The 6,290-nt window shown below is 42.0% G+C and overlaps 1 protein-coding gene across 1 annotated transcript in view; it reads left to right on the forward strand.

Annotated features, from left to right (window-relative positions):
- Window positions 1-6,290, forward strand: part of LOC107112016 (sine oculis-binding protein homolog) — a gene marked incomplete at both ends in the record, with an annotated part of 129,172 nt that overhangs the window by 26,394 nt on the left and 96,488 nt on the right. The gene's annotated exons all lie outside the window — the stretch shown is intronic.

A 6,290-nucleotide genomic window follows, 5' to 3' on the forward strand; every position in this document is an offset into this window, starting at 1 on the left:
GTGGAATGGAGTGAAGTCCAATCAGCTTCCACATGCAAATGACCTTGGAACGCTGGGCGGGACTGCACAAAGCAGCCAGTCAACCCAGCCAGTGTGTTCTGAGTGGCAGTTCTTCCGGCCTAACACTAAGGAGGTGAAATTTAGAATGTTCAATATAGAATGTTCTTACTCGATTATATATAAGGAGAGATTGATTATTGCAGTATGCTTCTATTTGTTTTTCTTGCTTGTTATCTGCATGCCTTAGCAGTTGTGTTAAAGTTACCTCATTTTTTCCTGTCATGAATGTTTTCTTCTTTTTATATTTCCTTATATTGGTCACATCTTCCTTGGACTGTGTAAGTGTCTATTATTGTTTTTTAGTCCTTGCAATCATTCTTCCTCACTTTTTCTTTATTCTGTTTCTCAGTCTCTTCATTAATCAAATGCAAACTTCCATCGGAAACCCAAGGTGCTGCTCTTGACTGAGCCCCCCCCCCTCCATACCTCTGGAATATTCCTCTGTCTTCATCAGAATTGGCTCCTTCTCTTAACTTTCCTCTCTCCCCTTTCCATTGTAATTGTTCCAGTTTGCATTTGGCATATTAACCCCTTACTTTCCAATTCCCCCTTTACTCCATGCTTGCATATAGTATTGCAAATGAGACTGCACCATAATATTGGGTATTTTGTTTTCAATCCCTTTCCTATTAATCCCCAACACAGAGTTTGCCTTTTTCACTGCCGCAGCACACTGGATTGACACTTTAATTGCACTGTGAACTATGACCCCATGTTTTTATTCAGTCTCAGCAAGTTCAGACCCTATTAACCTATACTTGCAGTTGGGATTTTTTGTTCCATTTATCAACATTGAATTTCATTTGCCTCATTGTTACTCACTCACCCACCCTGTGGAGATCCCCCTGGAGCTCTTCACAGTCATCCTTGATTTTCATGATCCTGAATAATTTTGTGTCATCTGCAAACTTGGCCACTGCACTACTCACCCCTAATTCCAGATCATTTATGAACAAATTAAATAGTGTAGGACCCCACTGCTTACTTCCTCCATTGTGAGAACTGTCCATTTATTTGATTTGTGTAATTTAACAAATTTTTAATCCATAAGAGAATCTGAACTCTTATCCAATGAATCGTGAATTTATTGAAGCAGGACTTCCCTTTGCAGAAGCCATACTGATTTTTCCCTCAGCGGGCTTTCTTCCTCTATAGGCCTAATAATTCTGTCTTTGATTTCTACTAATCTGTCTGGGACAGACATTAGACTAAATAGCCTATAATTTCCTGGTTTCCTTCTGGGGCCCTGGTACCACAGCTGAATTTAGTGACAGGTTACATATGATTACATATACAAGTTATTAGATCAACTATTTCACATTTGAGTTCCCTAAGAACTCTTGGGTGTATGCCATCAGGATCTGGAGACTTAGCGTTTCCCAGTAGGTCTAGAATTTCATATCTCATCACCTCAGTTTGACTCAGAATTTCATGTTTGATCACCTCAGTTTGACTCAGTTCTTCCTGAAAAAGTGGCTGTGGTATAGGTACACGCCCCACACTTTCCACAGTGAACAAACACAGAAGCAAAAAGTTCACTGAGCTTCTCTGTCATCTTCCTTTAGTAATCCCATTATTCCTTGGTCATCCAAAGGCTTCACTGGCTGGTTTTCTGCTCTGGATATATTTAAAGAAATGTTTATCATTTTTCTTAATGCTTTTAGCAACCTGCTTTTCAGATTCTCTTTTTGCATGCCTTATTACTGTCTTACTCTTGCCAGAGCCCGTGGTCCCATCTGTTCAATTCATTGGGTCAGACAGGGGTAGTTTCGTAGAAAAAAAGCTTGGGGAACTTATTAACATAACTCATTAGCATATGCCACACCCACTGATATCACCGGAAGTGTGTCATAAGGCCACACCCACCACTCAGTCTTAGTCTTAAAGGTTAGTCTTAAAGGTGCCATTTGTTAGTCTTAAAGGTTCTATTTGAACTCTTGGACTATTTTGCAGCAACAGACTAACACAGCTAATTCCTCTGAATCTAAATCCACCACTCAGGCTCCACCCCCAAAATCTCCAAGGTATTGCCAACTCAGAGCTGGCGAGCCTATCTGATGGCACATGTGGGGGAAAACAAGCAAACCACCCATGTCAGGTAAAAAGGATAGAAGTTCAACACAATTTTATCTATTTTCAGTAACTGGTTTGTTGAGAGAAAAGCAACAACAAGCACATCAGTGAAGGGAAAAGGAAAGCTGTTTGGTAATAGATGAAGTACAAAATATGTAGCTATTCACATTCCAGTTACCAGGAGTGTTCCCTCTAAGCTGAGTTAGTGTGAGCTAGCTCACAGCTTTTAAGCCTCTGGCTCACATATTTTTCTCTTCACTCAGGAAGGAGGGCTCCAGAGGCAAACTAACTGATGCAGTAGCCAAATCACCCACTCACAGCTTTAATGCCAATGGCTCACAAAGTAGAAATTTTGCTCACAAGACTCCACAGCTTAGAGGGAACATTGTTAGGCAATTCCAGAGAGAAAAAACAGCTATAAACCAAGACCAACTATAAACCAAAACAGCTATAAACCAAGCATGGGGGCAGATGACCACATTGCTACGGAAAATACACAGAAAATCCAGGCATTTATACTTTGTTTTCACTCCCTCCCCCCAACAATTCTGGGGGCCGCCCTGGTTTCAGCTCTCGCCGAGCCCCCGTCGAGCTCGACAGTGGAGTTGCAAGGCCGGCGGGAGCATGGAGAAGCCCTGCCAAGCCCCCCGCCCCCAACAGTCCTGGCCGCAGAGAGGCGGGGAGGAGGCAACTTACCCTCCCTCTTCTCCTGCCTCCTCCTGGCTGAATGAGGGCCAGAAGCAGGGCGGCCGGAAGCAGGGGCGGGGCTTCATAGTGTGCCCCGCCCCCCGCACCTCACCCGGGGGAACTGCGATCCCCCGCGATCCCCCCCGAATTGACCTCTGGGGTCAGACCTTCCATTTTTTAAAAGAAGCCTCTTTACTTTTTATAACTTCCTTGACTTATGTTGTTAGTAAGCAGACATTCTTTTAGACTTTGCAGTGCCTTTCCTAACCTGGGGAATGGGTTCTATCTGGGCTTCAGTTGGTGTGGTTTTAAATAGCTTCCAAACATCCTTTTAAAAAGAGAAAACCTTTATTCTTACAGCTACTTTATAAAAGTAGAATTCTGTTGTTTAAGCACACACTATTGTCAAAATCAGTGTATTGATTTTTACATAACAAACATAAATTTCTAGGAAAAAGGAAAGAACTACTTTTAGTGAGAAATGACAGCTTAGTTTTTCACTACTAAAATAATTTATTAGTCTTTCATTTGCACAAAATGCACTAGAATTGGAATTTTAATATGTTTCAGGGACAGAAAATACTTTAGGAAAGCTTATTAGGAAAGGTTGATATAGAAAATAAAAGTTTATTAACCAATTAAAGATTTTTCAGTTGATTAATAAACTGTTTTAAAATGATTAATTGATTAATTTTAAATAAATTTGCATAATACCAAAACCTCAGTAAAAGTTCATCTTGAACTAATGAAGGGAGAGAGAACTTGTAATTTAAAGCATTCATTCATTTTTAGGAAGAGAAGCCAGTTTTAATATTTACTTGTTTGTTTTGAATAGTGGAACCTACCAGAATTCAAGCAGTGTCACAAAATAAACAAGCATTTTCATCTCTGTTGACTAAACCATTTAATACTTTCTGTCACTGTTAATCAAATCAACCAATTTAATCACTCAGTCCTATTGTTACCATTTTACATTTAAATTTATTGCGATTATGCTGAAGTAATCATGGAATTCTCAGTGCAAAAAGATCAGCATTGCAAAATTGCTTAACTCAATTTATTTTGTATCTGTAAAATGCCTCTTATGAATTATAGTGATTAGAACATTGAACTAGTATCTGGAAGGCCCAGCATTGCGTCCCCACTTTGCCATGGAAACTATTTGGGTGACCTTAGGTCAATCAAATACTCTCTGCCTGTCCTACCTCACAGGAAAAAGGGAAAATTAAGAAGGGAGAATGTTGTAAACTACTTTGGATCTTCATTGGGGAGAAAAATGGGGTGTAAATGAAGTAAATATTGCTAGGACAACAGGAATAAGTGCTAATAAACACGAGGCTTGTGGCACCTTAAAGCCAACAAGAATGGCTTTAGGAGCCAAGACCTTATTTGGGCTGTGACACTTAGTTTTATAAGTATGGCATTGGTAAAAGCTACATCGGGGCTGCGGTGGCTCAAGTGGTTAAGACGCTGAACTGCAGACCGGAAGGTCGGTAGTTCAGCAGTTTGAGACCCAAGTGCTGCAAGATGGAGTGAGCTCCCATCTCTGGTCCCAGCTCCTGCCAACCTAGCAGTTTGAAAGCAAGAAATTGCAAGTAGATAAATAGGTACCGCTTTGATAAGAAGGTAACAGCGTTCCATGCATCTTGGCATCTAGTCATGCCGGCCACATGACCACGGAGATGTCTCTGGACAGTGCTGGCTCTTCGGCTTGGAAATGGAGATGAGCACCACATTCCTAGAGTCAGATTTGACTGACTTTCGAGCAAAGGAAACCTAAAAGCTACCTCAGCTAGCTGCAACACGATTGACAACATCCCCCAAAGCTGCAGCACTGTACCTTGTACTTGCTGTGCAGCATAGAATGGTCACAGTGCCAGCAAACATTTTCAGACTTGACGCAAAACATCAGAATGATATACCCCACTCTGTTTTTGAATCCACAGACACGGCCTTGGATCCCATGAAGGCAGTCTGCATCGTACCAGCCTCAGCACAACACTTTTCAGTTGCTGCTTGCATTTCCTTTTGTGCAAGGCCTCATTGAAAACCATTGTCGTTGTTTTAGTACTATTCCTTAAATTTTGCCTTTGTTCTGGTTATCTGTGTTATGCCAATAAAGGTTTCTGTTCTGTTCTGTTCATTGCCATTGTGCAAATGGAAGCATGAGAGACAGAGGAAGCAATCTGTACTGAAGGTAGAGCAAAGTGCTTGTGGAACACATTCACAGGATTTGGTTCTCTCTGGGGATAAGGTGCATGGTTTGGCAATGGGGGAATTTTCCACTCTGCCATTGTCATGGGCAGGCCATTATTTCATGAGAGACTCATGGACACTCAGAACCTCTGCAAGGGTAGGGGACAATTAGGATGGTCTGACTGAGGAGGTTGATGGATCTACAGGTGTTCCTGACGTCTCTTGAGGATTTTCCAGTCACCTAGGTTGGTGTTCCTGCTGCAGCCCTGTTTGACAAGAGGAATACAGAAATGAGCTGGGCTGTGGACATGATTGTCCTGAGCCCCTTCTCTTTTTCCTATGGAGTCCAGAATACCACTTAGTTTACTGAGAAGCGTTGGGTGATGAAACAGTGGGGCAGACTGTTAGAGCACATGTGGAGAAAAACTCAAAGCAAATGTAACCAAACACAGGTGAACACACATTATTGTGCCTACTTCATAGCAGTGATGGCAGTAAAGCCTAGTTTTTTGCCACCATTATGTTTACACAATGCCATCTGGTGAAACATTTCTAGGTTGTGAACTGGCTTTTATCTCAAACCTCAGAGGCCCAGAAAACATACAAGCCTGTGATACAATGCATTTTGCAGATAAAATTGCTACCACTCACCATGACTAAGATACCCCACTTGGACTGACTCAATGTCAGCAAGCTGCCATTATGTTGTATGTTTTCTTCTGCATGGTATACTGTACTCGATTCATCCCCCCTCCTGTTGCCCCTTGTGTAGGTGTTTACTTTCTGTTGCTAGCACACTGCGGAACTGCTCAAGGTTAACCAGCTGGTGGTGGGAAGGAGTTATGGCTTGCTCTCTTTATTATGTATTCTGAGGCCTGAGAACGGAAATGTGTTTATGTAGTATGAACCGTTGTGTTCCCAAGGAAAGGGCGCTATGACTTATCACACTCCCGCCAGCGGGAATTGGGCTCATTGGTCCTGTCTCGGTTCAAGTTCCTTTATTATGTTTCCCTTGGACTTTTGTAGTCATTACTAACAATGATTGTGTTCCTGATCTAACCATCTCTTTGAATAAATCTTATTTTGTTCATCAAACGTGGATTTACTTTGAATGAATGGGGAATCGGACATTTTGTTAGTAATCCCCTTTCTTTCTATCACCCCGAATCTGAGCAACCATGAGTGGGGTTGAGGGAGAAATACCAATTTCGGAGGGATCCACACCGGTCACCTCCAGCTCTCCTGCTACCACCACCGCGTCGGTACCGGTCTCT

Source organism: Gekko japonicus, unplaced genomic scaffold, assembly GCF_001447785.1.
Source record: "Gekko japonicus isolate JY-2015 unplaced genomic scaffold, Gekko_japonicus_V1.1 scaffold3039, whole genome shotgun sequence".
Taxonomy (NCBI): domain Eukaryota; kingdom Metazoa; phylum Chordata; class Lepidosauria; order Squamata; family Gekkonidae; genus Gekko; species Gekko japonicus.